Below are 19,711 nucleotides of genomic sequence, written 5' to 3'. Positions count from 1 at the left end.
GGTCTTCCCCCCATAACCCCGTGGTCCATGAACCATCAGTTGCTGGACTGGGTCTGCCCATTAGCCAGAGGCAAAAAAATCTGTTTTCTTCCAGACCGCCTCACCCATGATAGTGTTGGTTTCTTAGCTCCTGCAGATGCAGTGGCTAGTCTGATTATTTATTTCTGACTTTGCCCTGTCTGACCCCTTGTTTCTTGATGTCTGAACCAACCCTTTCCCTCTCGTTTGACCCTGAACTCTCTCTGCCCCTTTATACCTCACCTGACTTCAAGACTCATGTATTACGGTTGGCTATAACTGCTAGATTGGGGTTATTGGAGTTAAATACAAATCTTCATCTGGTGGTCAATCTATATTACTCTATGTTATACAGTATTACATGTAATATGTCAGACCAAGCAAGTCACACCAAAAAATTCTTTAAAACAACCCTGTAATAATGTTTACTTTTAAACACTCTGCAGATATTTATTACTTACCTTTCTGGTGTACTCGACAGTTTACATCGTATAGTGACAGAGGCTGGAAGAAGGAAGTACAGTGCTTAGCAGGGGACCAATTATCCAACACACCAGTGTACGATACCAGCAGCATCCAAAGCTCTTCAGAAGAGCAAAGGTTTTGCCCAGCACCTGATAGAAAGGTAAGTGTGAAAAATATTCATTAATCCTTTCTCTGCCAATGCTGTATCCCATAATAGTAACAAAGAGTTTGTTTACCATTCTTCAGCTAGTTCAGGGCTAATCCTCAGGTCTACAAAGCCACACAGTCATTCATTTATACCCAGCAAGTGATAACAAAATAAAAAAAAATTGAAAATAAGAAGTAAAGTTAAAGAACCCTGCCTGACCCTTGCTTGTAGACAATAATTGCTTTATACACATTGGAACATACAAACTTCAAAATACAACACATTGGATATACAAAATACAAGAGTGCTAGCCACTGAGCCAACCATGCTGCCAACAAATACTGGACATCATATATCTATTTACTCAACTCAATCCTATTTTTTATATTTTATAAACAAATCTAACAACTTTGATTGTGTGCGCTAAAATACATTTGTACCAAAAATGTGGATTTTAGGTAATCTTCAAGCCTAAAAAACAATAGTTTATATATAATACTGCACAGGTAAACATGGAGGAAAGCTAAAGATTAAAAATAAAACAGGATTTTTGTTTTGCTTTTTTTTCAGCCACATTACAGCTCAACTGAACCATCCTCTCCAAAATCAGGCCACGAAAACTGACATTTCCATTCAAGCCCTTAAAATCACAATCATTAATAAATCAACAGTCTAAGAGCGTAGCCACGGGAGGGGGATTTGGTTTTAGACTTCATGGCAGCTGCTCAAATTTATATATTTTGGATCTTGAATAATAACACATTGAATGTTTCCTAAATAGTCTGTTAAAATGTTTTATTTTAAGTATATCCAAAAAAAGAAGTCACTACCACTGAACTAAATGTTTATCAAATAAAGTGAGAATATAGATAAAATTTATAATATATGAATAAACCAATTTAAATTCTATTCTCCAAATGTATAGTGTTTCAAAAGAATATAATCTAAAAAATGTGGTCTAAAATTTAATGGTTAAAAAGTGTTTGTTTTTTGGTTATTTGGAGGATTTTGAGTTTTATGTACGGTAGGTATTGAGTATTTTTACGTTTTTGGTAGATTATTATGGTGTTCTTTGGATGTCATTAAGGGATGTATTTACACAGCAGTAAATCTGACATTCTCTAGACATTCTTTGGTGGAGAATCAATAACTGCCATTGAAAACACATGGCCCTGAAAGATTCTTCACCAGAAAATGTTTAGGGAATATCAAATGCACTGCTTTTTGAAGTGTTAATTGCAACAGCAGTTGTTGGATTTAAATATATCCAACAACCGCTGTTGCATATAATATTTTGCAAAGCCAGCTCTTTGAAAAGTGAATGGCTTCTGATGCCCTCACTTGTATTTGCCCCTTTTTGTTGTTTTGGTAACCCCAAGAAAAAAAAAACATTTAGTGGGTAAATAAATCTATTAACTCAACCCAGTAATATATGGAAGGAATGTACCTGTTCACTTACCAATGTGAATTATTACTTAGCAGTGAATACTTCATTTAGTAAATGTGGTAATAGTTCACTTTGCGAAAAATACCCTACCATGTGCAAGGAAATTTAAAAAAAAACAGCAACTTTTTTTGAACATGTGTGAAGTCAGCAGTCAATAAAATTCCATATATGTCGATAAACTGTGTTCAGGCACATTCACCATTATGTTAAAAAAGTCTCCACCTACAATGATTTCCTTAAACCTTTCCACAATAAGGCTATCCATGTTTTATGTTTCTGTTACTTAGTATTTGATTGTTGCAATGTGAAATAAACAAGATTATTGTAAAACCTATACCTTTAAGGCTCATTTCCTACACCTTAAAATATATGGAAGAATCTAACAAGGATTATCACCTTGCAATAAAACAGAACAGCCCTTCTTAAATATGGCTTATCACCTGCTTGAAATAAATAAATCTGTTCTGTAAAGCAAAATTTCCTTTCATATGTTGCTCACTTGTTACACTCTAGTATTCCCAAATCCAATATGCAAGTTACACACATCAAAAACTCTATTTTCAAGTGGGAAATACACATGCATTGGCAAAGCTCAGGTTTATTTGAGCACGAAGAGGTACCATTGATCTTTATATCAAGTTAATCACACAGTCAAGCATTCATGAATAAGTGATGTCTTTAGTATATAACATTGTCTATATGCAGTATTGATACATAATCATGGATTTTACTGAGCATTTAGATATAATCTTGTAATCTATGTATCACTGACCATGCATACTAATTAAACCAAAGTGTCACTTTGTTCTTTTTTTGATTATTTATTCCATACCTTTCAGTTATGACTAAGGCTGTATAAACTCACAGATCAAAAATGGACATAGCAAAAAAATGTATACCTAATACGACTCACTTGATTAAAAATGTATATATATACATATAGAGGTCATAGGGTTCTCTTGTGAGCCCAGGGCAGCTTGATGACACTTCTCTGATGGTGGGTCTTTGATACCCTGGGCTTACAAGGGGCTTGCAATACTCTAATACTCTCCACTTGTCAGGATTGGTTTAGGCTTCATTAATTTGAGCACCAACTGAAAGAGCTAACCTGTGTGATTGGTGCTGCATGTAAATGTGGCACAGAGATTTATTAAGGCCCTGATTTATTAAAGCTCCCCAAGGCTGGCGAGGATATACTTTGTTCGGTGAAGCTGGGTGATCCAGTTAACCTGGAATGGATTTCCTAAAGTGATTTGCTATTTGTTAGCAAATGTTTTTAATCCTGGACCAGATCCATTTCAAATTCTTGGATCACCCAGGTTCACCAATGAAAGTGTATCCTCTCCAGTCTTGGAGAGCTTTAATAAATCAAGCTATAAATATTAGCTTGGTCCTTTCCAGAACCTCATTTTGAACATTTTTTCTGACATTTTTAAAAATTATATATATTTCTAGAATACCTTACGTCCTATAGAAATCTAAAGTGGCATATAAAGTCCTTATCCTTTGTATAGGGTTTACAGTAAAGGGCTAATTGATTTCCACTAAATATTAGATTACACGTCATTTTTATAGGTAAATAAAGGAGTACAATCAAGCAAATCAATTTGCTAATTAAGTAGAGTTTTAGTTTACACCATGGTTCATCATAAACCTTTAAATCTTATCCATCAAGGTAAAGAAAGAAAAAGAAAGAACATTGTGTCTGTTTGCCCCATATTGCAAGCCTATGTCTATGCTGAGCATGATAAATCTTTGCTACCTAGTGTAGAAAGTAATCAAGATAATGTGTATATAAACTTAATAGTATTAAAAGGAAACACATAAAATTTTAAAGTTTTTTTAAGTTGTTTAACAGACATTATCTGAAAACAGAGCTTATCTGTAGATAAAAAGTACCGTAGATACAAAAGTGACAATAACGTTACTTTGTATTGCTCTATCTCCTGTCTGAAGAATGTTTTATAAAGACTATTCTAAACAGTCTATTTTTTCACAGGGCATTTGAAATAACTTCTGTAGTTACTCAACAACTCCTGACTCATTTGGAGAGCAAACAGTTGCAGATAAGTGAAGTAGGAAAGAAGCAGCAGGGGAAAGGGACTGAACATACTAGTGATACCCTGTGTTTTCTTTGTAAATGCTGCTTGACTTTCTTCTGGCTTCACCTGCTGTTCCTTGTCAGTGACTCAAAATACTAGAAAAATTCCTAGATACCCATTGTTTAAAGTAAAAAAAAATACAAAAGAATATTTTCCAGATGAGATGATTTTTTTTCTTTTGTGAAATAGATGAAGAGACTGACCAGGTGAAAAAGTAAAATTTCTTACCACTGTCAATAAGAAAATGGAGCTGTTTGTATAGAATCATTCATCATCGTAATTAAACATAAATGTGGTTACAAGCTACTCCCCTGACAATTTCTTATGCATATCATTATTTTTAAGTGTTGATTTGTATATTGTCCCTGTGGTTATGCAAGCATCATAAAGGCTTTAAAAAAATATTTTGTGCTTTCTCTTTCTTAAACAGAACAAAGAAATACAGGTTATTTTAGCAGCAAAATTACCAAAGAGTAAATCCCCAAACTGCCAAAAAAACATGATGCAATCACGAGCTGGAAGTCAGTCAGGTTCCCAGGGGAAAGTGCCATTAAGTAAACTTCTCTATAAAGAACTAAATCCAATATATAAATGTGAAACAAAAATGATCATGCAACACATGCCAGTGTACAAACAAGACACAGGGAGCATACAGGGGGTCCTATTCTCTGTGCAGCAGTGATTGTACAATAGATTCACATTAATGACATTCTGTTTGGAGGATTAAAAAAAGCTACATAGATAGGAGATAAAGCAAGCTCCTCTCTAAATACTGATTAATAATCATTTTGTCTCTCCCCGAGGAAAACAAGGTTGCTAATTAAAAACTGCTTTCTTCTGTTTGCATGTGTTATTTTTTAGGTCAGTAAATCTATCAACTTGTTGTTGTATTTAAAGTACTAACATGAATTAACTGAAGCAGTGAGAACTCAAAGTGATAAGTGTTGATTATTTTCAAAGCTTTCTGAATATGCATCTTCTATGTGTATCAGTAGGTGGTGGTTTTTGGTACATGCAGCTTCAACTTAATCCATGATTGGGCTAGTTGTAGGAAAACCATTCAATTATCCATATTAAGAATTTGATGTCTGTTTAGTATACAAAGAAAAGAGCAGTACTTTGGGCCAATCAGGAGGTCTGAATGTGTTTCTGATAAAAGGGAACATGCTAGCAGGAGAAGAGAACAGAAAGTCAATTTCATAGGTCTGCTACTGTTTCTTTAATGTATAATTCTATAAAAAATCTTCTGCCTGGCTGTGATTGTTGGTCTGGGCAAACATGTACAGCTCATGACTTATTGGATAGAAATACCAAATTCCTTCTAAAGTGAGACAACTCGCATATATGTTTTTCAACTGTTTATTACTTTTTCCCACAACATAGATTTAAAAATGATCAAACTATTGGGTGATGTATGGGGAAGCCACTAGAAGTACCAACTAAGAGATAAAAGCTTGATTTAATAAAGCTCTCCAAGTTTGCGGGATCACCAAGCTTCTCCCATGACAGGTTATCTTCTCTAGTCTTGGAGAACTTTAATGAATCAGACCCAACCTGCTATAGATGGCATTATGAAAAGTTTTGTAATCTGCTTCATTGAACATCTAAGTGTGGACAAAACATCTTCATATAAAACAGGTCAACTGGATATCAGGCACTGGCTAACAAAATTTAAGCAAGTTCCTATGACATCTAAGCCACATATCATATTGTTTTGATGATTGAAGAGTGTTGTTGATGCGACAATTAGTAATTCACCTTCTTTATACAGGCCCATGTCCATTGAACATTACAGTAACAGGAATTTCTTATTCTTTCAGTGAATGGCTCATCAACAACCCAAGCTAAGTCTTTAAATAAACATGTAGATGCATGAGCAAGCATGATATCCTAAAAATAAACAAAGCCTGATATTCTTAATTTCCATACATGATTGCTTTATAATGTCAAATCCCTGTTAATACATAGTGCAAACCCTTTAATGCAAATCTAGCAAACGCATTGGTATGTTGCAATTTAAAATGACACAAGAGCTTTTGTAAACTTTTGTAAATCCTGCCTATTAACCATTGTAACCACTAATACATCAGGAATCAAAGTGCAGAGCAAATGTTTGAAGGGATAATGCACTGGTCATGCAGAATTAGCTACATGAGTAATAAATCTTACATAAATCTTCCCCATGTCAGCCCGATAACTTCTGTTCTCTGTGCATTAGCAGGCCATCAAGTTACCATTAGAAGTAACGCTATGCATACAGCTGGGTAAGTTCAGCTCGATGTCCTGGGAGAACATTAACAAGCTGTCCACAATCACGAGCTGCCTTAAAAAGGACCTAACACTAGTCCTAAACTAGCCTTGACCCAGCTTAGAGGTCTTAGCTGAGCTTACAAGCTAACATTAATCAAACAAGGCCTCAATTTGTAGATCAATACAAGCCAATTAGACTGCTCCCTGCGGGGACTGCACTCTGGGGACTGCTGGTGACCTTTGGCCTGTGTATTTTATAGTGAATGTGCACAGATGCTTCATATAAATGATAGTAACTCACCTTATTTCATTAAGAGCACATGCAGTCATATCATAAAGACAACATTGTTTCAGTGCAGAGTGAATTATGGGTGTTAAATCCTAATCAATACAACACGTGCACAAATGTAACAACTGTGTCTGGACATGGCTCTGGTAAGCTTTTTAAATGCATCTATGGAACCAAAAAGTTACGTTTAAAAAATGAAACAAAAGCCATATATAATTTTTGTTATTTCTACTTTCTAAGATAGATATTAACACATAATGTACAGCACCCTTATTTAATGTACAGCGCCCCGTAATATGTTGGTGCTTTATAAATAACATGTAGTAATAATAATAATAATATTCTTCTAATGTATAACGTAATATTTGAAGCATATTTTAGCATCTATCTGCAGCAATCCAATGAAGAGGTATTGGGGGCAACAGAGAGCAGTTTAGCACCATTCACTGTCACCCACTTTCAAATCTAAAAACACTAGTACTATGGTACAAATAGGCAAATCACCTGGAGACTCCATCATCACCTTTTTCCACATGTGAACCCAACACTCCTTCTGATTCTCCGTTGTCTGCCCACAAGAACGGATCTATAGACCCCATACATGGCCACTTGAAGCATCTTTCAAGAAGGAACTTGCTGACTTTAAGCAGAGCTTAGAGACCACACAAGCTGTTGTAACAACCCTGCAATCAGAACAAGCCACACTATCTTCTAGAGCAGGGGTCAGCAAACGTTTTTGGCTACTAGGCCATTTTAGGAGGTCAAGAAGGCACACTAGGCCGGACTCTCTCGCAAGTCCTGCGCTGATGTCTCTGCCCCCACCAGGAAAGCCCCTGAAAGGAAATCCCCCTCCTCCGCAATGCATACAGAGGAGAGGGAATGCCCCTTCCCTTGGCAGCAGAAGTGTTAATGCTTGCCGCGATAAATAGGGAAGGGAGGCATAACGTTAGGCCGTTAGAGTTTGCCTACCCCTGTTCTAGAGTGAATAGAGTTGAGGAACAGGTTCTGGATCATACTTTCAGGCTCAGCTTTCAATTCCTTAGATCATCTAGAGAACCACAATAGGTAGAACAATATGAGAATCAGTGGCCTGTCTGAAGCCACCAATACCCCAGATCTGGGGTGTGTGGAGAAGCGGATTTTCCACTCCCTGTTTTTTATGGAGCCCAGCTACATTTTCTGGCAGATCTCTAACTCCGCACATTAGCTACGAAGAGCTCTTATACCTCTTTGGGAGAAGCTTAAATATAGGGAAATTCTTTACCAATAGGGATTCCCAATCCTACTACATGTCCTCTCCAACAGACTTTAAAAATGTTCAAAGTGAATTGGAGTTATATTTATTGGTAATTAATGGAAATGTGCAATACAAAATTTCTTGCTAAGCTTCTCTGGTTGTATCATGAAAACACAGGAATAGCATAGTACAGTATTGTATCATTTTTGTTTCATGAAAACAAATTATCCACAGCACCTATTCTCTATACCACCCCAGTATATAATTATATGTTACTAGTGGTGACACTGAAAACCCTTTCCAGCTTTGGTGAAATGTTGTACTTATCAACTGTCACTCAACTCAGCATTCTATCTTGTAGTTGTATTTTGACATTGGCATCACTTTAAACACAGCACAGCTGAATCCATTTCCAAAAGAAGAGCAGGAATGACTGACATTGCTCTGTCTACAGTAAAAGGAAAGCCACACGTTCTAAACAGGAAAAAAATACACATTGCATTTTTCAAACAGCATTTTAAATATGTTTTATGTTTCTTTTCTCCTTTATACATAATAACCTACATTACAGTATCATTCTTTAAACAATTTTTAAGATTTGGGTGTAGCATAATGTTTATTCTAGACAAATATGCTCATACTAGTGTCAGCAAATACATACAAGGTAAACCTTTGTGGTAGGATTTATTGCCCTGAAAAATATAATTTTGAAGGAAACAAGTCCTAAGAAATATTTTGAAGGGATTAAAAATAAAGAATGGCGTTGAGGATTATGTATTTGAATGGACTGTCTAACATACCAAATTGCACCAAAAAAGGCCATTTTAGCAATGCATGTTTTGCAGCAACACAGGTTAGTTGGGAAAGTGTGTTAGGGTGCACATTGCAACACAAAACTGAAAACAAACTCTGAGATATAATAGGGAAAAAGTTGCAAAAGGAAACCTAAAAGTAAACTATGAAGCATCAGAGCACATGGTTAATTCTAATAGATGTAGTCATGCACAATGATATGCCCAGGGCAGTCTACCCACCCTCAAGCAATACAAGTAGAAAAGAAGGCCCATAATAGTAGATATGGCATTAAATCCATAGAATCCATCATTTTCTTCTACTTCCCTAGAACTAGAGTACAGTACATGTGGAGAATGGTTGCTTCCATTAGAACTCAGGGGATTTGCTGTATTACAAATTTATTATTTATTCTTATTTTTGAATTGATCAGGGTTTTCTCTGTATTTCTAGGTAGGGTGGCAAGCTCACAAAGCTTCAAGATTACCTTTTCTTAGTCCCAGTGGTTGTAGTGAACACATGAAGAGAACATGCTAGACAAATACAACAGATCTTCAATTTACTAGGCTGGGATTCAGGCAGTTCAGAAAAAAGTATATTAACAATTACAGCTAGTGTACCAGTAAGGTGCAGAAAATTATTGCTATAATGTTATTTGTATGTTGGTTCCCTGAGTCAGTCTAACTTTAACATACCAGGTACTGGTATGGAATTATTTTACATTTTCATAAACTTTGCTAAGTTCCTGAAAATACATTAAAATACCAAGGTTGTCATGAATGTTTTATGTTTGCAGATCATATGGTAGTTGGAAAAACATTTGGTAATGGATGGAAATTATGCAATATTGTATTGAATGTGATACAGCCCAGCATTTAAAAACATGTAAAAGCACCACTCCTACAGTATTTTTTGGCATCCTCCAACCTTCAGTTATCTCCACACAATAACCATAGCTGGTAGGTGAAGAAATGAAAGCAAATCTTCCCAGCTGGAACATATCTGGCAATGAAAACATAACAAAAGTTCTGTTACAAGTTTCTGCCAGGTCACAAGGTGGGGAAGGCAAAAGAAAATCAAGTTGTATGAGACCACATATAAATAAATGCACAGCCATGACTAGACAGTGGGATTTAAACCAGCAGTTGCCAACGGGAGATCCGCGAGAACTTTGGTGCTGCACAGCTCTGGCCGGTGCACCCACCAGTTGGGTCAGAAGAAGGACCCTGCTGGGGGGGGCGCACTGGCAAAAACCATGGACCATGTCTCCCCTACAGATTGCAGGCTCGAGGCCGTGGGCAGGTTGTGTCTCTGAACACAACTCCCCCACTCTCTCGTCGCAGGCTCAGAGAGTGAGCGGGTTCTGGCATCATGATGTCACTCATGATGGGGGGGGAAGTGTCTTTCCCTTTGAATGACACATGGCTTCCCAAGCATTCGCAGTCCAGAGTTCATGAAATGAGTGGTCCGTGACAACCAAAAGGTTTGTAACAACTGATCTAAACCACTCTGGGCCAGCATCCCAGTCCGGGAAGTAACAACAAAGATGGTGCCAGGCGATAAAGTTAGAAATGAACATTAAAGACACATAAAGAAACATTGTCAATTTTAGTACTGTATTGTGTTTACATATTAGAATAACATGCTAACCCAGTCATTCTCAACCGGGGGTTCTGTAGAGCATCAGGGATCCTCCAGATTGCTAAGCCTCCTTGACCTGGCTGATTGAATCTCCCCATTTGATAATGCCTGCATGGTTATAGGGCAAACAGCACTTGGTATTACCAGCTTTATGATGTTTCTAGGTGTCTACAAAGGTGTTATTCTAGCCTAATGTTTCTCAACCAGGGTTCCTTAAACCGTGAGCAATTTGGACCTCTCAAATCAATTACCATTGACACAAATGATCTTAGCTATTCGTAGGGGTGGAATTCTTCCCACTAGTCAGCAATGTAAATGCATTCTTCCCAGTGATCAGCATACTAATGTGATATGAGCTGTGGATAAAGTAATTATAGTAGGGGTACCCTGGGATCTGAAAGTTATTTCAAGGGACCCCTAATATTAAAACGGTCAGGAAAGGCTGCTGTACCCACTACTGTAAGGGGAAAATTCCATCCACCAATTGTCCACCAATATAAGATATATTAGGAAAGGGATATAAGAAATATTTCTTCCAAATGATCCCCAAAAAATTGTTTAAGTAGAAGTTCTTGAGATCTTAAAATTATTTAAAAGGTTCCTTAAAAAAAAATTTGAGGAAGGCTGTTGTAATTTTTCTTCATGGTATTAGAAACTAATGTAAATTCCAACAATATAGAAGATTACCTAAAGGTTAGTAAGCATGTGAATTCCTAATAAATTAGGAGTGTCCTTAATGTGGAGGCTAAAATCTGCACTGTACACTAGTCAGAGATAACGTTTGTTCCCAGTTCTAAATGTGTAACCCCTTACAGGACCAGCCAATCCTAAATTTAAAATAATATGTAATCAGACTACCAATGTTATAATACAAAGTAATTGATGTGATAAATGAAGGCTTAAAATATGCCATTACAGTGTGCTAAAACAAAATCATATCAACATTACAAATTTGCTATGCCATTTAAAAAATTTGCAGACAGAGATCATTATATCCTAATTATATTTTTTTTCATTTTTTGATTTCCATAATTATAGACTAAGGCAATAAAATGCATATTAGGCATTAGGCATTAATATTTATTATACTTTACTCTGCCTACACATGGAGTTACACATGCACATGGAGTTGTACTCATGAGAAAATCTTATTCAGACAGTTTAAACATTTGTAAAGTTTTAATTTTAGATTGATAAACAGAGAAACATCCTTGAAAATGTGCCCTACCAAATGGGATGAAGGGGGTAATAGATAACATTTTCTCTACTCTACTAAGTAATTTTTATCTGATAGTACATTCACAGGGGAGGATGTGGGGTGCAAAAATAAAAACGGTCCTGGTCGCAGTGCAATTGAAAGGAAGTTTTTTCCAGTGCAAACAGGGCAGGATGGGATATCTCTGGATAAGTCAGACTTTTTAAAGCAAATATAACATTTTTACAATGTTTTGGATGAAATCCTATTTGGGCAGACCAAAATTTTGCAAATAATTGTGCTGGAACCTTTGCAACATAAAACTGACCAAGAAAAGAATGTTGTTTTTTAAATAAATATATACATTGAAGCTACAACACATCCAAGCTAATAAACAAAACAAAAAAGAACAAATTATAGATAGTTGGGCTAAGATTTATTTGGAAATCATACATGGATTACGATGCATACTCAAGTATAAACTAATCCAAATAAAAACCTATAAAAAAAAATGTTTACATTAAAGTACAGAAAAATCCTTTGACTCAAGTAGGGCACAAAATGCTACAGTCACTGCTAAGGGGGAGAGGGGGGACAAATTAAAATCACATAGGCTCACTCTCTCATTTTTTTTTTAACTTTTTACAGGTTAGAATTTTCTGTTTGAGTTGGTTATGATGGCTTATTTGCTCTCAAATGATCTTTTGTACATTATTGTTAGTTGGCAGTAGATGTCGCTGTGTCCTTATGTAAAATGTGTAACATGTTTCTAACTGCAAGGTTTTTACACGCTTTACATGACGACACAGCTCCATCTAGTGGTGTGACCTTAGTATAAACTGAGAATATTTTTCTAATGGCATTTTGAGGAACAAAAACTCAGCATATACATAAAAATATACAGTTTTGTTTATGTTATGTTTAAGTTTTAAACTTTATGCATTTATTGATTTAGGTGCAGTTCAGGTGGGTAGTTAGGTTTGTGGTGTGGTTACTGCTTTCTATGCCTGAGAACCATGCCCCCAGCTAAGCTGCTCTGTACCTGCCCTATTTATTGTCTATGGATGGTAGTGAGCAGTTTAGCTGTAGCCATTGTATTGTGGACAGTACCACGTGTTGTCAAATGTTGGTCTAACACTGGTCTAATAATTGGTTTGAGAATTGGTTCGGACAGGCCAAATGCCAACCTCTGGGTTACACCCAGGAATATCTGTTCCCACCACCTGCCTAAACATAATTTACATCAGTGAATATTTGAAGTCAAACCTTTGTAATCCATAAATAGCATAACGCATACAGGGCATTTTTTGTATATTGCGTGTTATATGTTACATTGTGTGACTTAAGTTTGTTTACCTATATTTTATAACTTTATATATTTACTTTATATATTTACAGATTCATATACTCACAGATCTCACCCCTCCTCATATATTTATAATATTTTTTACTTATCACATATTGGAATATTTAAAACAGGGATAATATTTTACAAAGTCCATTCTATATATTAGGATGATTATGTTAAGGGTTTATAGTAAACTGAAAATAGAAATATTTGAATGTTTTAACATGTGTGATTCCTGGGTGAAAGTTGTGTAAATCTTGTAAAAAAAAAAAATATATAAATTAAAATGCTATAAAGAAAAAATGATATTAGACAAGCAATAGAAAATAGAAAATATTGGTAGTGTGCGCTTCCTCCTCAGCAGTTTTTAGTTCTACAGCCTTTGCTCTATTTGTTTGTTCTAACTGCATTTCTTTACACCCAAATTTGCTGTAGTGATGGCAAGATTGCTTACATAAATGGGAAAAATTTGTGGGTCAATGCCAAGGTTGGAAACAATGTAGGTATCTAAAACTATGCTAACCATGCAAGTGTATTGGAAAGTAGAATTAAACATTCCTATCTAACTTTTCTAACAAAACAATTTCAAGCTATTTTATCTTCTCACTTTAACATAAAAGCCATTTTAACATTTCTGAGCATTTCTTACTATTGTGTGAATACAAATAAGAGATTTCCAACCCGAGGTGATTTTTATAACTACAGTCTAAAAGTAATGTTTAATGTTACTGTCACATTTTTACAAAATGGTGTTCCTATATGTTTTAAAAAAATTGTGCTTTATTTGCAGATATCTAAATTCTCCCTAAAATTGTTGCAATAATTAGCACCATGCTGAATAACTGCTTAGATTCTGGTATAAACCACTCAGAAGATGTTTTGTTTTAACTTTCTATAGATATGATATAAAATATATTTAGCATGGTGGTACTTGTGGATCAATGATTAGGGGAATTATGGGGGACACCACCAAGCCTAAACACTCACTTGCTGTTATAGCTTTCTCCTGATATAATTTCATTCCCTTGGCCTATCTGAATATATATATATATGGCTAAATCCATCAAAATACCTCTAGAAGGATTTACATTGCAGGTAGTGTCAGGAATCCGAAGGAAATGAGACAGGAAAGAAGTCATAAGATTTTATTTCGTTTTGGAATCTGGTTTAGATGGTTGCATAGTAAACTTCTGGTATACCCAGGGTTTCCCATGATAGTCTCTTTCTTGGAGATCCTTATTAAACCAGGCCCACTGCCTCTAATAACCACAGGAGCTTCATTATTAGGAGCAACCCAGAGCAGCATTGTGTCTCTACAGATTTGTATTGTTTGGTTACATTTACAGACTGATTTGAACCTTTACATTTAGGAAGACTCAATATCCTTGTTGTTTCCCATCAAAGAAACATTGGAGGCCTACTTCTGAAGCTGCCCAGTAAAGATTTATTATGGAGGAACAGCAGTAAGCCACAGGAAATATGAGGTTCTTTCCTGCACTGAAGCCAAACTTTATTTTCCTCGGTTCTTCTCATCCCCATCTATAACAGTTTTTATAGGTCTTATAATGCATCGGGGCACAGGAAGACTCCTGTACAGTTGGTCAGCCTCCAGAAATAGGGGATTCTAAGGAATTATCCAATGGAAGATCCCTTCAGTTCTCAACTCAACAGCCAGTTAAGGAAGCTTTTACTTCACCATTTGCTACCCTCTTGATTGCTCTGATGGGAAACCCCCACAAACTCCCTCTATGTGGGGTCCCAAAAGCAGTAAACATCATTTTCTGGGTACAGAGATGTTCAGGCACTTTGGAAGGGTACCTTCTCTTAAGAGTCTCCATCTATCAAGGGGCATGCAGGCTGCAATGATGCAAAATCAATGCTTCTTGGCATGAACTAACCTCCTCACCTGCCTGTTGTGAAAGGCTGATGACAGCATGAAGATTTTTTTCCTTTAAGCTTCAATTATAAATATCAAAACTAATCTAAAACAATAGCAATAAATCCAATAAAACAAATGTGTAGTCATGGACATACTCTGCCACCCCACCCAGGTGCATGTGCAATATAAATGAATACAGCGAATGTGAAAAAGATGAAAGTTACAGTATGCATTTCACATTTGTTGGCAAGCATTATATAACTAGTGAAAGTGCTTCATAAATGTTTAGTTGTCTCTCCAATGAATGTTCAGTTAAAATGTCCACAAACATACTCTTATGTAGCATAACAAAATCTATGTTAAACCTACCTTTAGATACTAAAATAATTAAAATGTTTATCAATGGCTCTGATTTAAAAAAAATCTTTAGGTTTTATCTACAATAATTAATCAGATGGGTTACGAATAAATAAAAGGCTTGTATGTCTTTGAGAAAAAGTTTTAAAGCTGGTATTAATACAAGTTATCTTTGTCTTTTACGCCTTGCTGATGTAAAACAGTAATTGCTACAAGCCCTGATTTTTAATGGCAAGACCAAATCCAGTTAATTTGATCCCTTATTTGCCATTTGATAAGAGAGATAAGCTTGAAAGCAGAAGGATGGCGAAGAGGACAAGCAGAGAAATAAGGAAAAAAGGAAGGGGGATTATTAGCAGCAGATGGCAGATATGAATTATTTACCACTTACATACAAGAAAAAAAACACACAAGCTTTAACTGCACTGACAAAACAAGTCCAATAAAGATCTGCAAGCATACGGAAATAAAACCGCACCGTTTAAGGGCTGGCAATAAATGTTCCCTATTCTTTCTAATCTTCCCTGCCAGAATCACAATTGTTTCAGCCTCAGTAAATTACAGCTAAAATCTAAAAGGAGCATAAAAAAGAAATTACCCACACAAATAACCCTAAAGGCAGTGAAATGTTAAATTTGTTTGAAAACGAAGCGTCTGTTTCAAATCGTTAATTACAACAGTGCCAGGATTTTGTATAAGCTATCCCTGCATGTATGCTTATGTGTATGTCTAATGTTATTGGAATAGTTATGCTACTAACTACTGAATTGATGACCTGAGAGCAATTTTCATCATTCCTCTCCAACCTTCATTATATTCATGAAGCTATGTGCATTTTGACCTGCTCATGCCAATAAGTGATTGGTGATGTCAATAGGCAGAATTACATGAGCTATTCAGCATGTACTTATCGTAAAAGGGAGTAATATATTCACTGTACAAGGTGATCATTTTGCTTTTCATACCTTAACGTGAAAATAATACATTAAAGCAAAGCTTGCATAAACGCCCACTTCTTTCTCGGTTTATGGTAAGTGGAAGAACAAAATATACATAAAAGGAAAATACACGTGTATAGCAACAGCACACTTTAGATGAAGTGTGAGCATGAAAGCAGTATCCTAGCAAGATTTAACTGCTTGTTCTTGGGTATTTATGCCATAACCCATCATGTCACTCCCTAGAAGGTTCTTTAATTTTTTATTCTAAATAGGAGATGACCCCTTTTATATATTAGGTGAGTCTATCTACCTTATATTTACTTCCAAAAACCAATGCCCACCCACAACTGGGATTTATACAACTCTACCACCCAGCACTGTCTTGTCCGGCAGTGCAAAAGCATTTTGTCTGCTGCTGTTTGGTAACACTTACAGGTCCCATCCTTTCCCACCCTGTGACTGTATAGTAAAGGAGAAGCAGCATACTGATAAGCTGATCTTTCTTTCACTTTGCTTCCTCCTTCTATCGCAATGCTCCTCATTGTACAATAAACACAACTGATTGGCTTCTTTGAATCTTTCTCAGTCTGAACTCTACTGTACAGAGGGACAAAAAAGACTGACAGAGAGCAGGTGTGCGCTAATTAATTGCTATGATCTCACCATTGAGCTTAACAGTTCCTCCTTAATCGCGCAGCTGAAATCTAATCGCCTTAATTGGCAGATTTGCGACCCCTATTGCTCATTATTATCAAGGCAGGAGTCCGGCTGGCAGTAAGGGGGCGAGTGTACGAGCGCACTCGACTTCGGACCGCGGGAAACCGGCTCGCTGGAAGCGCGAAAGTACGCGCGACCAGTGAGCGCGGATTTTATTGATGAATCAGGGCCCAAGTGTGTAATTTACATTCCTATCACTGTCTGCTTCATGGTTGTAAATATTAGGGCATCCAAACACCATTATAATGACCATTGTCCGAGGCCTATGCTCTACAGTGTCATCAGTCAGCTCTAAATCACATATTCAGATCCACATTCCACTAAAACCCAATGAAATGAATGCTTCTGGTGCATCAATAATACAACTATGGGTCCAAAAGATCATGTAGGGGAAGATGAAACAGCAGAACAGTGCAGATTTATCCAACAGCCCCAATCTACTCAATATATCACACAATTAAAAACCCAAATAAATATTAATATTATTATTATTATTATTATTATTAATAATAATAATAATAATAATAATACTAATATTAGTAGTGTAGCTTAGGTTTATCACATTTAGAGTCAAAATGTGTCCACAAATGATGACTGTCAACACAAAAAATTGGCAAAATTGCTTGAATTATTCTCTGTAGTTACATTTGTTAGGTTTATTATAAAGGGAGGGGTTCGATTTTTTAATATTTCCTGTCTGTCTGCATATAAACATTCTACAACAACCTTTCTCTACCTTTTTGAACATGGGGGAACCCTTGAAATAACTTTCAGGTCTTCAGGGAACCCCTTCTATTTTTATTATATCCAAAGCTCACAGTACATGTACTGTACACAGTACCTACCGTTATCGTTGACCACATTATCGTTGGCCAGTGAGAGGAAGGTCAGATAAACTGACCTGAAAGGCACAAATTATTCATTTCTCAAGAAACGCCCTAGCAACCTCTAGAGAAACCCTAGTGCAAATAGACTGTTCTACAAGGCTTTTATTGTGTGTTAGGTGTTCTTGTCCCACTGACTACCATTACTTTAATTACTTGCCCTGGTGAAGGAAAACTGGAAAAATATCTCCAGTGGAATTAAACACAATATTAAATCTATTCTTCACATTTTATCCAGGGCAAGGGGAAAAAAATCTGTTCAGAGTATGGCTTCATTTAATTAAACACAAATACCGAATTTCCTAATAAACCAATAAGAAATTCAAACCCGTCCTCCAACCATACAATATCCCTCTATATCTCTCTCCTCCCTCAGCCACGGACTTGGCATTTCATGCCTTTAAAGACCAGGAAACATCTCCACCTCACTTTTGGCAATATATTACCCTTGTTATATACCCTGGGAAAGCCCCCGTGGCGAAACGCGTCGGGTAACAAGATGTTTTTCATGTACACTTCTTTCTAGCCAAGAACGCAATTATATTAAATTTATACATTAATATTGCTCTGGGCAATTTTTCTTTCTCACACCATGTGCCAATTCAAATATCCTATATTTTATGTTTAATCATTTTTGCAAATATGTTTTACAACTTGTAGATGTTTTTTGCCAGTTTTTGTGTTACTCCAAACAATAAGTTATTCATTTACTTTTAGCTTACTTTTCCATTTCAACATTGCAAGTTTTCCAATTGAAACGCTAATAAATTGAAGAAAAATTTTGTGATAAACTAAAGAGAAACAGCAATTATTTCCCTCATCTTTACAGGCAGGACCTAATTTGCAAAGCCTGATACAAACAGTAGGCAGAGAACCTCTTCTGATAAACTGGCTACTGCCCTCTAAAATTTGGATTTTTACTTACATTCGAGCATGTTATTATGAGAAAATATTTTCAGGAAAGCCTGAAGCAAAATGTAATTTATTGCTTCACCTCTACCATCAATAAAATACTAAATTTAAAATTAATAATTCTGCCATACGATTTCAAATTTCATACATTGGGTCTGCATATGAAATGTTTCTCATTATTTAACCTAAATTACATTAATCCAAATTATAGTAAACCTGGCATCTGTTCCATGGTAACTTGCTTCCAGGCAGGTCTAAACCATTAACGCAAAACTCTTTGTTTCAGCATGAATGATACATATTTTGTATGTACCAGCATTTCATGTGAATTGTGTGTTTAAATACTAAAAATTTGTTTTCTTAGTATAGATATGTTAAGAATATGTTTTTAAAGATAACAATACCAATCCTGTAACTGATGCACAAAATAGTAACTATGGGTAATAGGCAAAGTTGTATTTGAACAGCTTTGTTGAATAGAAAATAAAATCCCATCTAGGTCAACTATACTTTGCATTTTGCAGAATTTTAGCAAACTAAACAGCAGACCCTTTCTGCTTCTGTTATGTTAATATCAAGAGTCTTTAGGAGTGCTGATGGTGGAAGGGAATGAAAGACAGGGCTTACCTTCTAAAATCACATGGTCAGTGCAAATGTTGCCATATCATATCTGTGTTGCTGCCATTGGATTATTACTATGTGCAGACAATGTGGAGAAGAATGACCTGTCAAGGGTCCATGACTGCTTATTCAAAGGTTTAGCCCTGGGCCCTGACCTCCACAGAACATTAAAATGTATCATACCCCAAAAAGTTTTCCAGAATAGAATTATAAAGTTTTTACTGAGTTTTACTGAGCATGACTTTCCCTGTGAGATGGATGTGACCCAAGTACATTGTAGAGTTATACACCATAGCAGTTCTTCAGAAAGTGTATCCTTTGCCCATATTTATTTAAAAATGTCAAATTGATTAAAAAAATATTTTTGTGAACAATATTTGGAAATAAAAATTTAAAACTGATTGCCCAAATAGGTGTATTTTTTTGTTTGTCAACTATTGTATTTTCATGAAAACTGAATTTTGTTCA

Source organism: Pyxicephalus adspersus, chromosome 7 (genome assembly GCF_032062135.1).
Source record: "Pyxicephalus adspersus chromosome 7, UCB_Pads_2.0, whole genome shotgun sequence".
NCBI lineage: Eukaryota > Metazoa > Chordata > Amphibia > Anura > Pyxicephalidae > Pyxicephalus > Pyxicephalus adspersus.
The sequence above is the reverse complement of the archived record's forward strand: the minus strand, read 5'-3'. Positions refer to the sequence as shown.